The following is a 25,685-nucleotide window of genomic DNA, read 5'->3' as shown; positions in this document are numbered from 1 at the left end:
CTATAGACATGTGCCCACCTTGTCCCCATCCTATAGTCATGTGCCCACCTTGTCCCCATGCTATAGTCATGTGCCCACCTTGTCCTCATCCTATAGACATGTGCCCACCTTGTCCCCATCCTATAGACATGTGCCCACCTTGTCCCCATGCTATAGTCATGTGCCCACTTTGTCCCAATCCTATAGACATGTGCCCACCTTGTCCCCATCCTATAGTAATGTGCCCACCTTGTCCCCATGCTATAGTCATGTGCCCACCTTGTCCCCATCCTATAGACATGTGCCCACCTTGTCCCCATCCTATAGACATGTGCCCACCTTGTCCCCATGCTAGTCATGTGCCCACCTTGTCCCCATCCTATAGACATGTGCCCACCTTGTCCCCATACTATAGTAATGTGCCCACCTTGTCCCCATGCTATAGTCATGTGCCCACCTTGTCCCCATCCTATAATCATGTGCCCACCTTATCCCCATCCTATAGACATGTGCCCACCTTGTCCCCATGCTATAGACATGTGCCCACCTTGTCCCCATGCTATAGTCATGTGCCCACCTTGTCCCCATGCTATAGTCATGTGCCCACCTTGTCCCCATCCTATAGTCATGTGCCCACCTTGTCCCCATCCTATAGTCATGTGCCCACCTTGTCCCCATCCTATAGTCATGTGCCCACCTTGTCCCCATCCTATAGACATGTGCCCACCTTGTCCCCATGCTATAGACATGTTCCCACCTTGTCCCCATCCTATAGTCATGTGCCCACCTTGTCCCCATCCTATAGTCATGTGCCCACCTTGTCCTCATCATATAGACATGTGCCCACCTTGTCCCCATGCTATAGACATGTGCCCACCTTGTCCCCATCCTATAGTCATGTCCCCACCTTGTCCCCATCCTATAGTAATGTCCCCACCTTGTCCCCATGCTATAGACATGTGCCCACCTTGTCCCCATGATATAGTCATGTGCCCACCTTGTCCCCATCCTATAGACATGTGCCCACCTTGTCCCCATCCTATAGACATGTGCCCACCTTGTACCTATTCTATAGTAATGTGCCCACCTTGTCCCTATTCTATAGTAATGTCCCCATCCTGTAGTAATGGGTGGTGGGAGCAGTGGTGGTGGGTGAAAGGTGATAATTTACCGATCGCTCTCGGCTTCCACCCACAGATTCCTGAGTGAAGCTGAGGGGGCGGTCTCTGGCCCCAGATCTACAGTGATTGGACAGATCGGTCACAAGGCCGGTCTCTCCAATCAGAGCTGGGGGCGGGTGAAACTGAGGTCACCCAGCTCCAGCCAATGATCGGTGCTACATCTGCACTGATCAGGGCTGGATTTCAATGTTACAGCCATTTTCAATGGCTGGAACATTACAGTGGCTGTGATTGGCTGACGAACGCCGCACAGCCAATCACAGCCTCCGTAGGTCCGGGGAGGAGACACCACCCATCCTGAGGTCCCCTCCTCCCCGAATCTAAGGTATTTCCTATTTGCAATGCAAACAGCGATCGCATCCACCGGGGCTGCGATTTCACCATGACATACTGGGTATGTCATGGATCCTTAAGTATCAGGGAGCCATGATGTACCCAGTACGTCATAGGTCGCTAAGGGGTTAATGTGCCGACCTTCACATACACAAAAAATAAAAAAACACCATTCTTCTCACCTGTCCCGCGTTCCCTCGGCTCCTCATCTCTGCTTCTTGCTATCTGCAGGCCGTGCCCCGGTGACTATCGCGGCCGGTGCCGGGGGCGCAGCCCCTGGCAGCGATTTATGTCAGATCAGATGGTTGTTTTGCCGGCGCTTCGCGCTCACAGTCCTTGCCTCTGAGAACGCAGCGCCGGCAAAACACTCATCTAACAAAGTGCAGACAATGGCTGCGGCCCCTGCACCGGCCGCGATAGTGACCAGGGAAACGGGCCTGGGGGCCGCACGAAGCAGCCTGACGGGCCGCATGTGACCCGCGGGCCGCGTGTTTGAGACCCCTGTTCTAGACAGTGTAGCCTCGACAGTGGTTGTGCCAGTGCATGATGTACAAAGGCTTGAAAAATATTGTCCTGGGTGATTGGGCTGAACAATTAAATCGCAGCAGCATAACAAGTTAGATTAGTCATGCGATCTCATTAGATCAAAATAGACAAAATAGTCTTGAATGAGAAACAATGGAACTTATTTGAACTTAAGAAATACAAATTTTGGGGCTACAGTTATTACTGAGTCTTGTTAACAGGCAACATGAGATACTCTGGGTCAATCCATCTATGGTTCATTTTGATCATCGTCAAACTGTCCGCACTTTCCGTGGATAGTCGTGTGCGAGTATGTGTCTTTATTGACCCCGCTGAGCTGCAAACATGCTCAGACAACACACTCGCAGCAGGGCAAGCTAGCACTTCCAAAGAGTATAAGGAAAGTTCTGGCCAAGTGTTGAGCTTGGAAACCCAATAGTTAAAGGGAACTGTGGACTCTGAAAGCATGCTGATATGGTCACCTATATAGTCCCTCATCATCTTACTTAAGTGTTCCCTCCTTGTCATAGTTCCCCCAATTGGTATCTGGTTCTGAGTTGACGGTTCGTGGAAAATGGACCAGTTTTGGCACATTAATCCCCTGCCTTTCTTGCTCCTAGTATGCGTAACCCTCCCTTGTAATCCTGTTGCGTGAGATGACACGCTACCTCTGATGCCAGCATTACCTGAGGGTAATCGTTTCATCAACTATTCCATTACAGCCCTCTTGAATGTTTCCATAGTATAATCCTTATTTGCCTCGATATGTAGCGAAGCAAATTTGCCTTTGTAGCGTGGGTCAAGGAAGGTACATAACCCATATTTGTTGTCTGCGGTCATGAGAAAGGCAGTACGACATGAATTGTGCCATGTGTGTCACACTCTGAACTGGAAACCTTTCTGTGTCACTGCTAAAAATAAATTCTGTCTCCCTAAACCTCTTCTCCTCCTCAGTCTCTCGCTCCTCCTCAGGCCATCTATGCTGGACAGCCATGAAGCTTGGGTTGTTAGTACCTTGGTTCCCAACTTCAAACCATTCCTGTTCTTCATCATCCTCCTCATCCTCTTGATGCTGACCAAAGGTGGCCTTAGCCAGTTGGCCAAGGTTCTGCGGATTACTAGCAACTGTTGTTAACACTTTGGTCAGTCAGACCATCCATAGAGCATTTCAATAAACAAATCAGTGGAATGGTAATGCTGATTTTAGCATCATCACTGCTCACAATGTTGGTACAGTAATCAAAATTCTCTAGGACCTGACAAATGTCTGCAATCCACAACCACTCGGCAGTACTTATGCCTGGCAGCTGCGTCTGATGGGCATGTTCCAGCTGGAATTGAGATACTGCCCTCTGCTGCTCATGGATCCTGGCCAACATATGATAGGTTGAATTCCATCTCATAGGGAGGTTACATATTTGTCTATGACGAGGCAAGTGTAAGCGCTTCTGCAGCACTGCAAGGCCAGCAAAAGAGGGAGATGACTTGTGGAAATGGGCGCTAATATGTCGTACCTTGGTAAGTAGGTCTGGCATATCAGGGTATTTTTTGAGAAAGTGCTGAACTATTAAATTTACAATGTGGGCCATACAAGGAACATGTACAAGCTTTCCAAGTTTTAAAGCCGCCACCAGATTATAACCATTATCGCACACTACCATCCCTGGACGGAGGTCCAATGGTGCAAGCTACTCATCTGTCTGCTCAGTTATTGCTTTCAAAAGCTCAGGTGCCGTGTGCAATTTGTCACCGATACAGATGAGCTTCAGTAGAGCGTATTGCTGCTTAGCCGAGGCAGTGCTGCAGAGATCCCAGCTGGGTAATGATGTCGACGGTTGGACACTGGCGGATGTTGAGGAGGATGCACAGGAGCCAGAAGAAGAGTAGGAGGAGGAGGGAGTTGTTGCTGTGAAGGAGGCTACTGAAACTGTGATTGAAGTGGGGCCCGCTATTTTGGGTGTGGGAATTATATGGGATGTTGCCGGCTCAGACTCCGTATCAGGCGCCACCAGGTTCACCTAGTGTGCCATCAGTGAGATGTAGTGTCCCTGTCCACTTCCTTTTGTCCACATGTCTGTAGTTGAGTGGATCTTCCCTGTTATGGCATTGGTGAGAGCGCATTTTATGTTTATGGACACGTGATTGTGGAGCGCGGGGACGGCACAACGAGCAAAATAGTGTCAGCTAGGCACAGAGTACCAATGTTCTGCCACCGCCAAAAGGTCACAGAAAGCCTCTGTCCCCAGAAGCTGATACGGCAACATCTCAAGGGCTATCAATCGTGCAATGTACAGTTAGGTCCAGAAATATTTGGACAGTGACACAAGTTTTGTTATTTTAGCTGTTTACAAAAACATGTTCAGAAATACAATTATATATATAATATGGGCTGAAAGTGCACACTCCCAGCTACAATATGAGAGTTTTCACATCCAAATCGGAGAAAGGGTTTAGGAATCATAGCTATGTAATGCATAGCCTCCTCTTTTTCAAGGGACCAAAAGTAATTGGACAAGGGACTCTAAGGGCTGCAGTTAACTCTGAAGGCGTCTCCCTCATTAACCTGTAATCAATGAAGTAGTTAAAAGGTCTGGGGTTGATTACAGGTGTGTGGTTTTACATTTGGAAGCTGTTGCTGTGACCAGACAACATGCGGTCTAAGGAACTCTCAATTGAGGTGAAGCAGAACATCCTGAGGCTGAAAAAAAAGAAAAAATCCATCAGAGAGATAGCAGACATGCTTGGAGTAGCAAAATCAACAGTCGGGTACATTCTGAGAAAAAAGGAATTGACTCGTGAGCTTGGGAACTCAAAAAGGCCTGGGCGTCCACGGATGACAACAGTGGTGGATGATCGCCGCATACTTTCTTTGGTGAATTAGAACCCGTTCACAACATCAACTGAAGTCCAGAACACTCTCAGTGAAGTAGGTGTATCTGTCTCTAAGTCAACAGTAAAGAGAAGACTCCATGAAAGTAAATACAAAGGGTTCACATCTAGATGCAAACCATTCATCAATTCCAAAAATAGACAGGCCAGAGTTAAATTTGTTGAAAAACACCTCATGAAGCCAGCTCAGTTCTGGAAAAGTATTCTATGGACAGATGAGACAAAGATCAACCTGTACCAGAATGATGGGAAGAAAAACATTTGGAGAAGAAAGGGAACGGCACATGATCCAAGGCACACCACATCCTCTGTAAAACATGGTGGAGGCAACGTGATGGCATGGGCATGCATGGCTTTCAATGGCACTGGGTCACTTGTGTTTATTGATGACATAACAGCAGACAAGAGTAGCCGGATAAATTCTGAAGTGTACCGGGATATACTTTCAGCCCAGATTCAGCCAAATGCCGCAAAGTTGATCGGACGGCGCTTTATAGTACAGATGGACAATGACCCCAAGCATACAGCCAAAGCTACACAGGAGTTCATGAGTGCAAAAAAGTGGAACATTCTGCAATGGCCAAGTCAATCACCAGATCTTAACCCAATTGAGCATGCATTTCACTTGCTCAAATCCAGACTTAAGACGGAAAGACCCACAAACAAGCAAGACCTGAAGGCTGCGGCTGTAAAGGCCTGGCAAAGCATTAAGAAGGAGGAAACCCAGCATTTGGTGATGTCCATGGGTTCCAGACTTAAGGCAGTGATTGCCTCCAAAGGATTCGCAACAAAATATTGAAAATAAAAATATTTTGTTTGGGTTTGGTTTATTTGTCCAATTACTTTTGACCTCCTAAAATGTGGAGTGTTTGTAAAGAAATGTGTACAATTCCTACAATTTCTATCCGATATTTTTGTTCAAACCTTCAAATTAAACGTTACAATCTGCACTTGGATTCTGTTGTAGAGGTTTCATTTCAAATCCAATGTGGTGGCATGCAGAGCCCAACTCGCGAAAATTGTGTCACTGTCCAAATATTTCTGGACCTAACTGTATGCAGTTATGGTTTCTTCACTTGGATGCGTAACAGGGTATTTTCGCTTCTTTTTGAAGGTCTGTGGTATGGACAGCTGAATGGAACGCTGGGACACCGAAGCGGATGTGAGCGATGATGATTGAGTGTGGCCAACATCAGGGTGGGAGAAAGAGGCATGAGCGCCACTTTCTTGCACACGGGTTTGGGAAGCAGGCAGCCCAGGGGAAATGGCAGTGTTTTGAGTCTAGAAATCGTGTTTTTTACCTAGAGCTGTCAACCACCTAGTGGTGTGCTTGGCTAACATATGGCTACTCATGCTAGAGGTGCCAAAGCTGGAAGTATTTTTGCCTCTGCTAAGCTTGGTCTGACAGATTTGACAAATGGCAACCATTTGGTCCAAAGGACTCTTGGAAAAAACTTTCACACAATCGCAGCATGGACCCTTGGACTCTGAGATGGCTCAGGTGGTCGTGTCATGTGCACAGTTGGTTGACCTTTGGCAATGGTCGAAACCCTATCTCTTACAGCCTTTTTGCGGACTATGGGCACATGCTCCTCTGCACTGCTGCTCTCGCAATCCATGCCACCCGTCCATGTTGGATCAGTCTCAACATCATCGACCAGGTCATCTTCAAATTCCTGAAGGTTAACATCTTCGGTAATGGAAGTTTCAGTCTGACCTGAGGGAAACTGTGTCTCATCATCCTTCAACACTTCCACCTAATTGCCCAGCATGTCATAGCCAACAACATGGCTTTCTTCTGGCCTTGGGTGCTCAAAGATCTGTGCATCACTGCACACCACAGCCTCACCTGCATTGGTGGTGTTGCGCGGTATGAGGCAAGAAAGGTCAAAGTGTCCCGTTAACAGTTCCTCAGAGTAACCTGCTTTGGAGTCATATGTTTCCTTAGAATACTGATGTTGTGAGGAAGGAGGAAAAGGCTGAGGATTAGATGGCCCAGCCTCTGGGCTACTCATGTGTGTCTTTGTGAACTCTTGAGATTTGCTACTCGACAAGTAAGTGGAGGCATTTTCTGCTAGCCAACTCGTTACCTGTTCGCACTGTTCAGTGCGCAAGAGGGGTTTCCCATGTGGAACAGAAAATTGGGATAGGAAGGCAGAGGTAGATAAAGCAGGAACCTTTTTCTTTGGCTCTATCACACTGCTTGGGCAACCACCACTGTCACTAGCACCCCATCCACTGCCTTTACAGCCTCTTTTTCCCATTTCTTTGGTTTGATTATTTGAAGGTGAGTACTGTAACGTGACCTTTTGCACAGTCAGTGGAACAACACTGATGCCGGGTTGTTAAACTTGTGTTAGTAGTTTCCCACGATAGCTGGTTCTGCAAGTTTAGAAAACGCAAGGTACCTTTATTGGGTAAAGTACCACTTGGAGGAGTCAACAAAGATGTTGTGAATGTCTTTCAGCCCTAAAAAAAAACAGAGTTTGACACAACTTTTATTTTAGTATTGTTTTTTGCCACTCAGACTGTGCTTTAGAAGTAGCAGGCCTCTATAAATGTTCTGTAAGATATGAAGTCATCACCAGGATGCTAGGTTGGTGCTATGAAGGTATTTGGCTTCAAGCAGAAGTAGAGGCACTGACACCGAGTATTAATTAAAAATTTGGTAACACTGACACTGTGTTTTAGTAAGAGCAGGACACTATGTAGGCTCTGTAAGATATGAAGTCACCACCAGGATGCTAGGTTGGTGCTATGAAGGTGTTTGTCTTCAGGCAGAAGTAGAGGCACTGACACCAAATATTATTTAAAATTTGGTAACACTGGCACTGTGTTTTAGCAAGATCAGGCCACTATATAGGTTCTGTAAGATATGAAGTCACTACCAGGATGCTAAGTTGGTGCTATGAAGGTATTTGGCTTCAGGCAAAAGTACGGCACCACTGACAGTAATTTTTTTTTTTTGTAAACTTACACTAGCTTTTTTTAGCAGTAGGGTACTATGGAGTTTATGTACGCTTTGAAGCCAACACAAGGTCGCAACTGAACTGGTATGAATTGAGATGGTGGCTGACAGGCACTACACTACACCTGAACCCGTTGTTTGGTAAATTTTGGGACCTTTTTTTAGTAATTTGCAATACCTATCCCTAGTAGAACACACACAAAGGAAGTAGCAGTGCTGGGATTGTTGATTATTAGTAGCAGATGTCAGGACAGCTTTAAATCTTTCCCTGCCTCTGAAAAAGCTCTCCCTATATCAGACACTGCACTAACATACCATATGCAACACTAATAAGAGGATTTTTTTTTTCTTTTTTAAAGATGGATCGCTCTCACCTATCAAAGCACTGCACTGTCACTGGCCCTATAGCTGGTTCTGCATTCACTGTTTTGCAGTCTGGCGATTTATGTAGCTGCTAACAGCTACTAACTACTGGCTTCATTCCTTACAAGGACTATTTAGGATATTGCTGCAGGAATGCTATCTCATACAAGGCACTGCACTGTCCCTATAGCTGGTTCTACTATTTCTTCATCTGATAGCAGCTACTGGACATTGTCTTCAGCCCTTACAAGGACTATTTATTAGTTGAATCTAAGAACGCTCTACCGCACACAATAGTGTGCAATAGAGCGTTCTTAGATACGCCAGCTCTCTATCACTGTGTGTTCACAAAATGGCCGCTGTCTTATATAGTCCCTATGACGCTGTGCGACTAAGCCAATCACAATAACACCAAAACAAAGATGGCTGCGGCATTACTGTGAGGGCAAGCAACATCAGATGTGTTCATTGGCTTGAAAACAAGCGCCAGGAAGTAGAAATGAAACTGAAGGTATCGGAACGGATGTTGTTTTATCCATCGGCTAGCGAATAGCTCGAATACCCCATTATCCGTCGGATAGCGAATAGTGGCAAATACATTCACTCATCCCTAGTCATGTTCATTTTCACTGATAACTGAAAAATGTATTAAAGTTTATATTTACTTGGAATGGACTGTCATGCATATGGTGATAGCAAATGTTTCTTTTTATATTATTATTTATTTTAAAACTTGGAAAAAGGAAGGGATTTTGTGTTATTGTTATGTCATTTTTTAGTCCCCTAAGTGACTTTAACCTGTGATTAAAGATGGGCGAACACGCAGATGTTCGAGTTCGGCGGCCGGCGAGACTTAAAAAGAAAGTCCGATTCGAGACTGGACATGAACCAAACTTGATACCCAATCCCATATAAGTCTATGAGGACCCAATCTTTAGTGCTATAAAATTTTATTTGTAATGCAAGGGGGCTGCAACACAGGAGATTTCAACTTATTGAGTTTCCGGGTGCGAGGCTTTCACACAGCTTTCAAGTCCGCTCATTAAATCTTATGAATGTTCACTACTTCCCTTGGCTGCCTTCTGTGACAGGGTCTGTGATTGTTTGCAGTCAGACTGCGACCCCAGTCTGTGCCAGTATCTGTGATTGGTTTCCCTCAGACTGTATGGGTTCCCGAAGAGGAGTGTGAAAATAAATATATAATTGGAAAAAATGGCATTGGGTCCCCCATATTTTGATACCCAAAGCATATAAAGCAGACAGCTGGAGGTTTCTGCCCCCAATTGTGTGCTTTATGTTGACTGTGTATCAAAATACAGGGGATTCCACACGGGTTTTTTTAAATTACTTATATAAACAATTAAAAATAGGCTTGCAGTCCCCCAATTTGATACCAAGCCAAGATATCAGGCTGAGGAGGTCTATGGTTATTGGTCCCTCCCCAGCCTAAGAATAGCAGCCCACAGCCACCCCAGAATTGGGACATCAATAAGATTTGGCAATCCTGGCGCTAAGCCAGCTCATACCAATTGCCCTGGAGTGCTGGCAATGAAGGTAATATAAGGGGTTAATGACAGCTGTGATTTGTCAAAAAATTACACTTGCTACGAATCCCTGAATTAGTAAATGGGAGGGGTCTATAAGACACCCCCACTACTAATTGTGTAAGTAAAAAGAAATTAACACAAAACAGAGAAAAATCCTTTATAAAAAAAATCAGAAAAACATCCTCTTAACCCCGAAAACACCCTTGCAGGTCTGACGTAATCCATAGACTCAACGTCCCACAATGATCCCGACTCTACTATGTCCGGAGGTCACAGTGCGCGGTCACGTGACTGATCATTGCTGTGCAGAACACACTCATGGAGCCACAGCTATGAGAGCAGAGATATTGGTGAGTTTACCTGAGGTCACAGCTGTTGGTTTCCACAGTACCCCAGCTGTGATCTCAGGGGAACTCACTTCAGGTGAACACAATGAGTTAACTTGACGTGAACTCACTGAACTCAGTGAACTCACCTCAGGTAAACTCATTGAACTGAATGCCAGATTACTGAATTAGGTTATGTGAGAAAGTGGAGTATTTGGCTGAAGAAATTTCTGCAGCAAATCTGCATCTTCTAAAAAAAAATGCGCTGAAAACGCATCCCATTTTGGGGAATTTTTCTGCCAGGAGATGCAGATTTAATGTAGAAATGTCTGCAACCAAATAATCAACGTGCACACATAGCTTAATCTGTAAATCTGTCATTCAGTTTAATGAGTTCATCTTTAGTGAGTTCAATGAGTCCACCTGAGGTCACAGCTGGGGTACCATAGAAACCCCAGCTGTAACCTCAGAGGAACTCATTTAAATTAATGCCATATTACTGGTTTAGGCTAAGTGCATATGTTGGGTACTTGGTTACAGAAATTTCTGTACCAAATATGCATCTCCTGGCAGTAAAAGCACCAAAATGTGATGTATTTTTGGTCATTTTTTTCTACCAGGAGATGCAGATTTGGTGCAGAAATTTCTGCAACCAAATACTCAGTGTGTGCACATATCCTAATCTGGTAATATGGCACTGAGTTCAATGAATTCACCTCCGGTCAGCAGGAGTATTGTAAGAACAGCCAGTTGTGATCTCAGGCGAATTTACTGACGTCACTGCTCTGACAGCTGCAGCTTCATCAGTGTGTCCCACAGGTTGCAGTGATTGGTCACATTTTAATGTGACAGTGCTTTGCAACCTCAGGATGTAGCAGAGTCAGGATCGTCGTGAGATGTTGTGATGTGGATTACATCGAACCTTCAGGTCTGTTTTGGGGAATTGGAGAAAAAGGAAGTTTGCTTTTTAAATAAAGGATTTTTCTGTTTTTGTTTATTTATTTTTACTTACACGATTAGTAATGGGGGGGTCTCAAAGACCCCTACCCATTACTAACCCTACCCATTACTAATTCAGGGCTTTGTGGTAGCTGTGATTTTTTGACAAATCACAGCTGTCATTAATCCCTTATATTAAGCCGATTGATTTTTTTTCCAATCAGTAGAATCCAAACAGTAATAATTACTTATCTTAGAAGTTCATGTTTAAGGTCCATGCACTGACACTAGGTGTCTGGTACGGACCCCAAACTTTACAGTTTGAGTTTGCCCATCACTACCTGTGGTGATACTTTGCTTATACTATATACTGTTATACTAAAGAACTATAGTATATATTCTAAATCATGGTCTCTTTTGAAATCCAGTCAATGGCTAGGCTTCAGAGCAGTAGCAAGATAATGATAATGAGGGCCTGCTGCATGACTCCAGCTGCTATGGTAATTGTACCCAATAATTTCATCATGGAGGGATCAGTGGGTACTGGTTAATGTGAGCACTGGGAATTGTGGTATTCAAGTATTTTCAGATATTAACAGCAAAATTTAAATAATTAAATGGCTGTGATTGCAGCTAATGATGATCACTGATGTTATTGATTGATGCGGCTATGTATTAAAGTCAGCATCTGCTCTGTATGAAACAGGCACAGCTCCTGAGCATACACCACAGTATAGGAGTTTGATTGTTCTCCTGTGTTTATGTGGGTTTCCTCTGGATACTTTGGTTTCCCACAGCACTACAAAAACATACTGATAAATAATTTATATTGTGAGCACCAGTGGCACATTTATGATGATGTCTGGGGAATTATTGATGCTAATATAGTAAGAAAAATAAATGAATAAATAAATAAATATTTGCACACCCTGATTGGGACATAAATGTATGACAGATTGTGTCAAGTGGTTAATTACAACAGTTCATTGCATAGGCATCCTACATAATTGTGTGTGTGTGTGTGTGTGTGTGTGTGTGTGTGTGTGTGTGTGTATGGGGGAGCAAATGAAATCATCAGCAGCAGAACACTAAAAATGTAAAACTTTTTTTTTCTTAGCTGTATAACCTGTACACCTGGAATATTTATAGGGAACTATCTTTTTAATTACATATTGAGATACATTACAAGTGGCTAGGAAGGTAATTGGTGTGATATGTAGTTAAGAAATGCAATAAAATCGATGCACTTGAATAGGCCATTGTACTAAGAGTTGTATCTACTTCTGTATATTGCTTATCACCACTGTACTAAACATACATTTACTGCTTTAATGCGTCAGGTTTATCTATTGCTATTTTCCACTGTCTTAGATTATAGCATTAGGCTCAATGAAAGTAAAGTAAAAAGCCATCAGTTGTGCAGGAACTAACAATTCCTGCATAAGTGATTAATGCTGGCTTTCTCCTAAATCTTCGTTGGTGCTTTTGCTACTGATCAGGCCTTGATTTATTGTATGCCCTGACAACTTGTGTAACCCTATTATCATCATGGCCTAGACACCGTCAAAACGTGAGGAGAATACTGTGCTAAAACTTGTACTATAGGGAGAGACCATAGGACTATTGGAGAGCTTTAACACCAAGAACAGATGAAGGCAAGAGGAATATAACACTTTGTTGATTTTATTCCCTTCATAGCCCACATGGATCCCGCAATAAATGCCAACTTTCCAGGATTTGTTCAAATTGATTTCCCCCGCAAAAAAAAAATCAGATTTGCACATCCTTAAAGTGGTTGACTCTTACTTTAACGCCGATGGCCTATTCTTTTGATCCGATACCCTGCACCCCCGCCAATAAGCTGTTCTCAATGCCGCTGAAAGCAGCTAGAAATGCTCATTTCCAGAGCTACCATGTCAACTGATAGCAGTCAAGGTTAGATACTGCACATCCACCTCCCCTTCAAATCAGTAGTTGGTGAATGTGCAGTACCTGTCAGTGGTCACTGTCAGAAGACAGGGCAACTTCTCAACTTAGCATTTCCGAGTGCCTGCTGCCGACACCAGGATCAAGAACAGCTGATCGGCGAGGGTATGGGGTGTCGATTAGACATCAATGATCTTACCTAAGGATAGGCCATCAGTGTAAAAGTAGTGGCCAACCTCTTTAATTATATTATATCCTTTTGATAAGCGGAAAAAAACAGAATTCAGTGTGCTACAATATTACAAATATTGGGTCACATTTATTGCCAATGTAAAACATAGTCTACTAACTGAAGAAATCTCGTGAAGCTGCTTGAGAGGCAGATAGAGGGGTTCATTCTTCTTAGACCAATAGCTGAATTAAATAAGCATAGTCTCAACTTTTGCTAAATAGCAAAGTCTATTAGTCAACTATCTGAAAGTACTATAGTTAAGCAAAACAAAATCCAATGCTTCTCATTGTACATAAATCAAATTTAATTGAAAGAACTAATTGTGGCTTTTGATACTTTGGTTTGAATAGAAATCCAAAGGCTTTAACAAATGCTTCATTTGCTTATTCCTTTCACCAAGCTACTTAGTATTCAGATGAGTAATGTGAGAATTGTGACTCAGTCTGTCCAAGTGTAAGAACCTTTGATCAGCTCACTTGTTACCACTAGCTTTTCTGTGCTAAGATGTCATTGCAGGGCACCCATCTTATTGTAGGAGTGACAGCAGTGCTTCCCCCGCTGGCATTGAATTCTCATCCAGCCTTCACCTGCAGCACTTCAAAAAGCTCTCTTCTACATTGAAAACCCTGCTTTATTAATTATATGACATGTCCCACTGGATCATTGCATTTGTTCCTGTATGATTTCTGATTAATACTCATATTTTCCTTTTTTTTAAATTTGTATTCCTTTTTACAGATATTTGGAGACAGATGTTATAGACATTAAACAAAGTCACTAAAGAATATGAGCGAACCCGAACTGTAAATTTCGGAGTCCATACCAAATCCTTGTTTCTGGTGCTGAACCCTGAACACAAACCTTTAACTGTACATCCTATTCCTGTTTACATTTGTCACCTGAATAAAGCTTGTTGAAAAGTTGGAGAGCAGCCAATCAGCAAGCTTTTAAGCTGTGGGCACTTAAGTATTGTCATGGCTGTCATTGGCTAGGGAAATCTCTGTAAAAAAAAATGACGTGGGCTATAAATCGAAGGTGGAAGGTAGTAAGAGCAGGATATAATTATTCATACAGAGTTTCCCAGAAGATCTCAGACTCATTTCTAGGATCACTAATACAGGTTCATCAATATTCACTGCTTCCCCCGCACACCCTCTCTGCCAGTGTCAATGATTGGTTGTAGACTGCTATACATACCCCCCAACCTGTGTCCACATCTATGATTGGTTGCAGTCGGTTTGCTGTGTAATAGTGTAAAAATAAACAAATAATTATTAAAAAAATGACATTTTCATAACTAGTGTGGGTAAAAGAACACCTAAAGGCTGCAGCTCCACCTGTGAGCTTTACCTTGGCTTGATATCAAAATAGAGGGATCCTACAGCACTTTTTTATTTATTTATTTTTTAAATTAAATAAATAATTTAAAAAAATGACATAGGGTCCCCTCTATTCATGATAACCAGCTATAGTAAAGCAGACTGGTGGGGGCAGGTGTTATCAGGATTGGAGGAGCCATGGATGTTAGCCCCCCCAGCCACCAAGAATAGTTACATCCATTAGATGCAACAATTTCAGTGCTTTGCCTTGGTACGGTGGCAATTGGAATAATACAAAGGGATAATGAAAGCTGTGATATGTTTGTGAGACTCCCCATTACTAATCCTATAAGCAAAAGAAATAAAACACAAACAATGAAAAAATACTTTATTTGAAATAAAATACACACACCCTCTTTCACCTCTTTATTAAATCCAAAAACACCCTTGTAGACATGACATAATCCATACAAGGTCCCACGACGATTCTCAGCTATGCTACATCAAGAGCCTGCAAAGAGCGAAAAAATGTCTACTCTCTGCAGGCTCTGGGAAACACTGACAAGAGGGACCCAGCTGTGAGCAAAAAATATATTTAGCTCACTCCTCTTCACTCCAGGATCCACCACCGATGCACGGAAACGCCCTGGCTCGGGCGGGAAACAGCGCCGTCAAGGAAGAAAAAAATCCAGCATTGTGTGTGAGGAGGAAAGTTGAATAAAAACTATAAATTTTTATTGAGTCCAGGATAAACATAAACCCACATAGGGGAACACAGGGACATGGAGAAGGTGAACATAGGGACTACCCTATGCGTTTCAACCTTGCGGTCTTATTTATGGATTGTATAATATCTCCAAAGTGAGGTTATTTAAGACAGAGGTTCCCAACTCCAGTCCTCAAGGCACACCAACAGTACATGTTTTCAGGATTTCTTTAGCATTGCATGGGTGTTGGATTCAGCACCTTTGCAGGTGATTAAATTATCACCTGTGCAATACTATGGAAATCCTGAAAACATGCATTGTTGGTGTGCCTTGAGGACTGGAGTTGGGAACCTCTGATTTAAGACATATGCATCTAAACATCATAGGGAAACTTGTGCTAATAAGCGTTAATTAAATATAAGGTATACACCCATAATTAAATACAAGGTATGCGCCAGCTGTGAGCAGGTGACGTCACTCATTTCCCCCAAAGTGACACCCCGGCTCCCATAGTGTGAACTAACCTGACCTGACTGTCAGTGTGCAGTGCATGGCAATGCCTCTCACTCCAACAGTCTGGCAATCACTTTCTCTTTCAAAGTGTGGGCTGTCAGAATGCAGGTTGTGGCCACACCCTGCACTCTGATGTCACTTTCATTTTCAAAATGCAGGCTGTCAGAGTGCAGGTCGCAGCTGTGTTCTGCACTATGGCAGTCACTTTCACTTTCAAAGTGCAGTCTGTGTGGTCCACTGTGGGTCCCTGCACTCCACTGCACTACGTCCCTGGTTCCCCTGCTTGTCGGAAGCAATAGGTATCACCAGGTGCTGTGTGTGCGTGTGTGTGTGCAATGTGATATGTGATTGTGTGTGCAATCTGATGTGTGCAATCTGATGTGTGTGTGTGTGTGTGTATGTGTGTGTGTGGCAATTCAATGTGTGTGAGTGTGTCAGTCAAAAGCAGGTGAGGACTGCTGTGGAGCATACCTGCATCCCAGGTCTTCCTGCCAAAGATCACAGGAAGACCTGGGAGCAACACAGACATAAGGGATTTGGTAAGTATGAGTCTCCTGGGAAGGGGAGTCTGCTTTCTTGAATGGCTAAACTTAGTCCTAACATATTTTTAGGGGAAACAAATAATATGACATTGTCTTATTTTTGTGGAAGCATGGTACCTATAGATAAATAAACAGAAAGACTGAAAGACAAAGTGACAGACAAATAGACATATAGACAGAGCAACAGACAGACATAGACAGAGTGACAAACAGACAAAGTAACAGCCATATAGAAAAAATTGCACTCTGTTGAGCTTATTGGACAGATTTTTATGATTAAATAAATTAGAAAACTATGTGGGGATCCCCCCAATTTTTGTAACCAGAAAAGGTAAGGCAGACAGCTGTGAGCTAATATTATTAGGCCATGATTATTGGGCCCTTCGTAGCCTAAATATACTAGCATACAGCTACCCAAAAGTGGTGCATCAAATTAGATGTGCCAATTTTGGTGTTTTGCCTCAGCTTTTGCTGATTGCCCTGGTGCATTGGCAATTGGGGTAATGGTAGTTGGGGTTGATGTCAGCTGTGTAGTGTCAGCTGGCAGCAAGCCCTAGTTTTCGTAATGGAGTGGTGTCTATCAGACACCCCCATTACTAACCCAGTAAGTAAAAAGAAATAACCACACACACACACACACACACAAATGCTTTTTTAAATAAACACTTCCCCATACTTTTCCTGGTTCACCATTTTATAATAAAAAAACTTTTATAGGTCCGACATAGTCCAGGGATTCTGACGTATTCTAGGGAATCTGACATAGTTAACAATTGGAAACCTGAAAGGCATAAAAATATAAAAACAAACACAAAACACTGTCCCCCTTTCACCAATTTATTTGAACGCAAAGTTTCCAGGTCTGACGTAGTCCTGCACTTACCAAAACCTTCCTGATATATCAAAGGCTATGGAGCCTCAGAAAGAGGATTCATAGCTTTTGGGCAGCAGTCACAACTGTCTCATGCTGAACTCTGAAATTCTTGGTGACTGATATGTGGGGATGTCAGGAATGTATTTGCCCCTCCCACCTGACATCAACCTCAACTACTATTAGCCTGATTGCCAATGCACTATGGCAATTGGAAAGAGCCAATGCAAAGTGCCAGAATTGGTGCATCTAATTGGATTTACTATTTCTAGGGCAACTGCAGGCTGGTAGTTTTAGGCTGTGAAAAGTCCAGTAACCATTGACATTCCAAGTCTGATAATATCAGCTCTCAGCTGTCTGCATTAACTTTGCTGGTTATCATAAATAGAGGGGACCCCATGCCATTATTTTCAATTATTTATTTATTTAATCATTAAAAGCTGTCAACTAAGCACCACAAGGTGCAATTTGATTATATGTAAGGGGGTTGTGTAATTATATGTTTGTGTACCATAAAATATGTCTGTGTATTCCTGTCTGTGTAATATATCTGTGTATTCCCGTCCAAAATCGCTAGAAAAATGCAGGTGAAAAATGAAGGCAAAAATGTGTCAAAAACCTGTGTCTTACCCCTATGTTTTTCCTGCAAAGAGATATAGAAAATTTGGTGCAGACATTCCTGCATCCAGATAATGTGTACACATACACTAAATATACACTAATAAGGCTTAAACTTTCAATGGGGTAACCAGGAATGTAAAGGGTCTTTTCCGTATCCCAAATTTTATTTAATGGCATACCAAATACAGTTCATATGAGATTTGGTACTTTGGTATCTCCAGTATATTCATAAAACACCCTTTAGTGATATTCCATTAAAAGTGCTTTCAAATTACATTGAAACCTAAATACTAAATGGAAGTCATTTATTAAAACATCAATAAAGAATATCATTATGAGTATTCTGGAGATCTTGAAGTTTCATATCTCATTGAATTATATGTCTGTCTCACAGCCCACTGTGGAAACCAGAACTCTTAAATCTGGGACATGAACAGTGGATAATGGTAGGAATCTGCAGCATCAAAATCTTTCACTATTTATTTATATATCTACTATATTCCTCATTGCTTGATGCTTTATTGGTTAATATTTGTCACCATATATCTATGTATATACAGAAGGGGGAGCATTAAATATGTGACCAATTTTCTAAGTAAATATATTTCTAAAGGTACTGTTAGCATGTATTTCTCACCAGATGTCAGTAACATCCCATCCAATCAACACAGGCAAAGAAATCAAACCATAGATGTCCATAAATTGAGTTATGTGTAATAATGAGAAATGACACAGGGAAAAAGTATAGATGTAAAAACCCATGGAATGTCATGACATTAGCTGAAATCTATCATTAATTAGAAAGCAATCATGTCATTTAATGAAAACTAGTATCAGCTGATTCAACTAATGGCCTATCAAAAGTTGTCTTTTTACCAAGGTGCCTCACAAGAAATATCTCATGGGTGAAACCAGTGACCTGTCTCAAGACCTTCGCAATCTTATTGTTGCAAAACATATTGATGGCGTTGGTTACAGAAGAATTTCTAAACTAGTGAAGGTTCCAATGATCACTGTTGAGGTCATTATCCAGAAGAGAAAAGAACATAATTCACTATAAACCAGCCATGACCCAATGCTGCTCGCAAGATTTCAGACATAGGAGGGAAAAAATTATCAGAAGAGTTGTCCAAGAGCCACAAATGATCTATGGAAAGCTACAGAAAGGCCTGGATTCAGCAGGTACAATTATTTCAAAGAAAACAATAATTAATGCACTAAACCTCCACGGCTTGTATGCACGCTCATCATTGGACATGTTTAATACTTATTTCTCCTGTTGTAAATATTTCTATTAATATATCAAAAGAGAATATTCTGAGGTCAGACATTCATATTGGCTAAACCACAAAAAGAGGAATTCATTTCCCCACCAAAAATTATTCACAGCAACAACAGGGCAACAGTATTTACCTACCCAGGACACAAAATCTAATGCACTAACAGAATACAGCAAAATGCCTTAATAACGATAGAGGCAACACAGGTGCAAAACACTGATGTAGCAACCCCTCACAGAGTGCCACTCCATGGAGGAGGTGATTTCTTAGTAATAAAATTGCACACAATTGGCCTGTATAGGGCGCCATTCACACATGTAGGTGCACAGTTTCTGGCTAACAGCCTATAGTGATGCCCATACTATTAGTTTTGGCGGACTGCCTAGCAGTATATAAGTGCACCACACACGAATAGACACCCCAGGTTACAAAGCCTACATTAATGGGATTAGCTGCATCCTAAAAAAGATATAATACCCACAGAAATAAATATATATATATATATATATATATATATATATAAAATATATGAGGTATTAATCAATATCTTGGGCAAAATGTGCAAGCTCGCAACCCAAACATCAAGGGTCCTCATGTCTTGCGAGTGCTAATTTACAATCCCTATACTGATATAAATGCTAATTCACAAAAAGAGGAAAACATCTTAAAGTCCAATTATAGAATTACTGTTCCATTTTATTAGAGATGTGTAATTCATGGTAATTAAAATTGGATTTTCTATTAAGATAGGAAGAGGGGGAAGGGTAGCGCTACCCTGAAGATGCCAGCGAAACCCAGAAGTGACATGTCAACAATTAAAATGAAAACCACAGCAATAGAAGCAAAGAGAAAATCAGAGTAGTTAGCATGTACTGTATCTGCATTTATGTCCATGGGGTCAGACAGATAAATTAAGCAAATCAGTAAACAGATATGCAATTGGAAACATCCAGAGGTTCATACAAAGGTGGTTTAACTGTAGAGTAAATGAGGAACAAAGATGAATCAGAAGGAAAAAAAGTCAATTCAATTAATTTGCACCAAATCTCTATATTATACTAAAATTGGCATATGACCGGACAGCCAGCAGGACCATTATCAACTTATTTTTAAAAATCATATTATATGCTCACACAACCCAAAAGGAGGGAATTACACTTCCCTTCCAGTAGAATGCCAACTAGAGTGTGCTTGGTGGCACTGACGTTCTACTCTCTTCCACTGAACTGAAACTGAGCTGTGGCTCCTACAATAGCAGATTCAGTCAGATGGCAGTAAGGACTGGTAAGTCTATTAGAAAAGAACACTAAGTTGAATTTCCAATGTCCATTTTTTGGATATTTAGTGAACTACCCATTTCTATATTATTTAAATTTTAAGTAAAGTATGTGATATGTATAGAATTATTTGCGGCTTCAAGCTCTGAATATGTAACACTATGTCTATGGAGCTCATTCATTGGATAACACATACATCTATATGCAGGGCTGAAAAGGGCATCGGCTAGACTGGAAAATATTCATACAAATACATATTTGAACATCATGGATCCATATGTAAATTTTGTTATTGAGTAACTATCTGAGATGTGGCAGCTAGCATATAGAAAGATATCTAGAGATACCAAGAGATGGCATGCCAAATCTAGTCAGGAGCACCCTATTTGCTGTACAGGCACCCTAAAACAGGGGAAGGGGACCATTCATCAATATAAATGAAGTTCAACACTAGCTACAGACCTAGAATTTCTAATTTTTCTTTTCTAAATTTTAATTGAGATTTTTTTGGAAACTAAAAAATCCCCAATAAACCAGCGCTGATAAGAGGTTTTTTTTGTTGTTAATATTTTATACTTTTTATTGCTATCCTTGTTTTTAGACACAGATTTATTCAAAACAATTCACACAATAGAAGAAAAGAAAAATACACCACATATGGTAGAAATAAAAATAAATTAAAAAAAATAAATATAAATAATTATTAGTGCAGCAAACATACACCAGGTGTCTGGTTGCAGTACCCCGGCCGGTAGTATAGCAATTATTAAACCTAGTATAGTGTATTAAGTGATGTTTCAAGGCATATGATATTTAATGCCAATTGAAAATATCACTGCAACCTAATTTTTCAGATACCTGGAGAATTTTTTTCCTTCAATCCATAAGCACAAAGGTTTCTAATAGAGGCTGAATATATTATAAGCAGCAATTTCAGCGTTCCAAGTGCCTTTAAATGAAGTTGAAGAAACTGCACATCAAGATCGTAGTGAGGATGAGGTAGAGCCCCAGCTCATCAAGTGTTCCAATAGGAGTTTACCTGCAGTCAAGATCAGGCATCAAGCTTCCACATGCTGGGTGACTACACGATATTTTATATTCCTATTTTAAACGGAGCAGAGCCACACAGCACTATTCCGTGCTAGTTCACAGGATGGTAATTGAATCAGGCACGCAGCTTCTCCTGCTCCTTTAGTGACAGCCCGGGCGTCACTAAGCTCCTTGAGGAAGGGGACCGGTAACACCCCCGAAACGCGCGTCGGATTGGACATTTGCTCAGCTCACCCTGCGAGGTGCCGATAATCTAGCAGCCTCTCTCCCCCTTGCGAATATCCAGCCCTGTATGTGGCGAACGCCCGGGCTGTCACTAAAAGAGCAGGAGAAGCTGCATGCCTGATTCAATTACCATCCTGTGAACTAGCACGGAATAGTGCTTGGTGGCTCTGCTCCATTTAAAATAGGAGCGCAAATAGGAGTCCCTATCACGGAAACTACTCTATATCTACAGGAGGAGAAAGTTACATACAGTTACCCAGCTTATAGAGGTTGATGTCTGAACTTGACTGTAGGAGCGCAAATAGGAAACTCCTGCATGGAAATGACTTTATATCTCTAAGAGGAGAAAGTATCGTGCAGTCACCCATCATGTGGAAGCTTGATGCCTGAACTTGACTGCAGGTAAACTCCTATTGGAACACTTGATGAGCTGGGGCTCTACCTCATCCTCACTACGATCTTGATGTGCAGTTTCTTCAACTTCATTTAAAGGCACTTGGAACGCTGAAATTGCTGCTTATAATATATTCAGCCTCTATTAGAAACCTTTGTGCTTATGGATTGAAGGAAAAAAATTCTCCAGGTATCTGAAAAATCAGGTTGCAGTGATATTTTCAATTGGCATTAAATATCATATGCCTTGAAACATCACTTAATACACTATACTAGGTTTAATAATTGCTATACTACCGGCCGGGGTACTGCAACCAGACACCTGGTGTCTGTTTGCTGCACTAATAATTATTTATATTTATTTTTTTAATTTATTTTTATTTCTACCATATGTGGTGTATTTTTCTTTTCTTCTATTGTGTAAATTGTTTTGAATAAATCTGTGTCTAAAAACAAGGATAGCAATAAAAAGTATAAAATATTAACAACAAAAAACCTCTTATGAGCGCTGGTTTATTGGGGATTTTTTAGTTTCCAAAAAAATCTCAATTAAAATTCATTTCTGATTCCAGGCAAATTAAAGGGGTTTTTGCCTATAAACCTAGCTGCAGATTTAATGGTTATTGGGGTCAAGCGCTAGCAATTGTCTGTAGACAACTTGGTATAACTTTAATTTTTCTTTTCGGGACCTTGTTTTTGCAACCATCACAACTGATTAAAACAGTTGATGATGCTAAGCAACTATGCTGTGTTCTTTATTAGGGAGTAGCAGTTGTTAACTTTTATTCCAGAAATCAATATTACATATGAAAATAAGAAATTTTCTAATATATCTTATCAGAGAAATCAGAGAATCTTTTTCCTTCTGGACTGAACTCTCAATCTCAATTAAAGGATAAAAGCTATAAAATATTACTCAGTGAATACAAATTTTCACATTACTCCCGTAGATGATTCTATGAAGAGGGGATGGGGAAAAGAAAAGAGCAGCTGCACTTTATATCAATAACTGTCCTCTATCTCAAACACAATTAACAATTCCCTCCTACTACATATCTTCTTTTCCTTTAGCGTCAAAGACATTGCACTATCCTGGATCTCCTCATACCTTTCCTACCACCCAATTTAACATCTCCTACTCTTACATACCTCCTCACCCTGCCCTCTTTCTCTGTTGGAGTCCTAGGACCACTACTTTTTTTGGTCTATATCCTTGGCCTAAGTCAACTCATAAAGTCCCATGGTTTCAAATACCACCTATATGCTAATGACACTCTGATCTACCTCTCTGACCCACACGTCACCTCTGTGCTGTCCAGAATCTCGGAGCGTCTATCAGCCCTATCCTCCTTCTTCTCCTCTTGCTTCCTAAAGCTTAATATGGACAAATCTGAACTCATGATCTTTCCTCCATCTCACATATCTTCCCTATCTGATCTATCACTGTAAATGGTATAACTTAACCCTCAATCTACTAAAATGCTGGCACACGTTCTCATCATTTCCTGCCTTGACTACTGCAATATCCTTCTCTGTGGCCTCCCTACTTAGGGCTGGTTCACACTAAGCGACAGCGACAACGAGGTCGCTGTTACGTCACCATTTTCTGTGACGTAACAGCGACCTTGTAAGTCGCTGTTATGATCGCTGCATAGCTGTCAAACACAGCAGCCGAAGCAGCGATCATAACCGCGAGAGCAGGGAGCCGCGCACACTGCTTAGCGCTGGCTCCTTACTTTCCTAGCTACAGTACACATCGGGTTAATTAACCCGATGTGTACTGCAGCTACATGTGCAGAGAGCAGGGAGCCGCGCACACTGCTTAGCGCTGGCTCCCTGCTTTCCTAGCTACAGTACATATCGGGTTAATTAACCCGATGTGTACTGCAGCTACATGTGCAGAGAGCAGGGAGCCGCGCACACTGCTTAGCACTGACTCCCTGCTCTCCTAGCTACAGTACACATCGGGTTAATTAACCCGATGTGTACTGCAGCTACATGTGCAGAGAGCAGGGAGCCGCGGATACTGCTTAGCGCTGGCTCCTTGCTCTCCTAGCTACAGTACACATCGGGTTAATTACACGATGTGTACTGCAGCTACATGTGCACAGAGCAGGAGCTGGCACTGGCAGCGTGAGAGCTGCGGAGGCTGGTAACTAAGGTAAATATCGGGTAACCACCTTGGTTACCCGATGTTTACCCTGGTTACAGCTTACCGCAGCTGCCAGATGCCAGCTCCTGCTCCCTGCTTGCTTCATTTCGTCGCTCTCTCGCTGTCACACACAGCGATCTGTGCGTCACAGCGGGAGAGCGCCTTTGAAGAAAACGAACCAGGGCTGTGTGTAACGAGCAGCGATCTCGCAGCAGGGGCCAGATCGCTGCTCAGTGTCACACACAGCAAGATCGGTAATGAGGTCACTGTTGCGTCACCAAAACCGTGACGTAGCAGTGATTTCGGTAGCGATTTCGGTAGCGATCTCGCTATGTGTGAAGCACCCCTTATACTCTTCACACCTCTCCAATCTGTCCTTATCTCTGCTGCCCAAGTAAACAACCTCTCTCTTCATTACTCTCCCAGTTCTCTCATCTTCAAATACCTCCATTGGCTCCAAGTTAGCTAACAAATCCGGATCAAACTACTAACACTGACTTACAAAATTGTCCATAACCTGTCTTCTCTGTATATCTCCAAACTGTTCCCCCAATATCTTACCTCCCATAATTTCCAGTCCTCCCAAGACCTTCTTCTCTTCTCTACACTTATTTGCTCTTCATCAAATCACCTCCAGGACTTCTCCAAAATATCCCTGATCCTCTGGAATTTTGCACCTTAACACATCTAATTATCCAACACATTTGTATCCTTCAGACGAAACTGGAAAACTGATCTCTTCAAGAAAGCTTACAGCCTGTAATAACCATGCAGCCACCTTAACACCACTGGAGCTGCTGCTGCAGTCACCCAACCTGCTGTCTCCTTTCCCATCCTCCTGTAGAATGTAAGGCGGGCTTTGCACGTTGCAACATCGGTAACAATGTGTTACCGATGCTGCAGCGATAGTCCCGCCCCCGTCGCACGTTCGATATATAGTGAAAGCTGCCGTAGCGATTATTATCGCTACGGCAGCTTTACACGCACATACCTGCCGTGCGACGTCCCTCTGGCCGGCGACCCGCCTCCTTCCTTAGGGATCGGGTCGTGCGGCGTCACAGTGACGTCACACGGCAGGCGGCCAATTGAAGTGGAGGGGCGGAGATGAGCAGGATTTAAACATCCCGCCCACCTCCGTCCTTCTCATTGCAGCCGGGAGGCAGGTAAGGTGAAGTTCCTCGCTCCTGCGGCTTCACACACAGCGATGTGTGCTGCCGCAGGAGCGAGGAACTACATCGTACCTGTCGCTCCCCCCGGCATTATGGAAATGTCGGAGGCTGCAGCGATGATACGATGACGACGATGCGCTCGTTCATCGTATCATCTAGGATTTACACACTACGACATCGCAAGTGACGCCGGATGTGCGTCACTTTCGATTTGACCCCACCGACATCGCACCTGCGATGTCGTAGTGTGCAAAGCCCGCCTAAGACTGCAAGGTTAGAGTCCTCCTCCTTCTGTTCCAGTCTGTCATTGTTAATTTGTTAATTTGTTTATTGTAAGATATGTCTGCATTTTGTGTGT

This window comes from Anomaloglossus baeobatrachus, chromosome 2, assembly GCF_048569485.1.
Source record: "Anomaloglossus baeobatrachus isolate aAnoBae1 chromosome 2, aAnoBae1.hap1, whole genome shotgun sequence".
NCBI lineage: Eukaryota > Metazoa > Chordata > Amphibia > Anura > Aromobatidae > Anomaloglossus > Anomaloglossus baeobatrachus.
The sequence above is the reverse complement of the archived record's forward strand: the minus strand, read 5'-3'. Positions refer to the sequence as shown.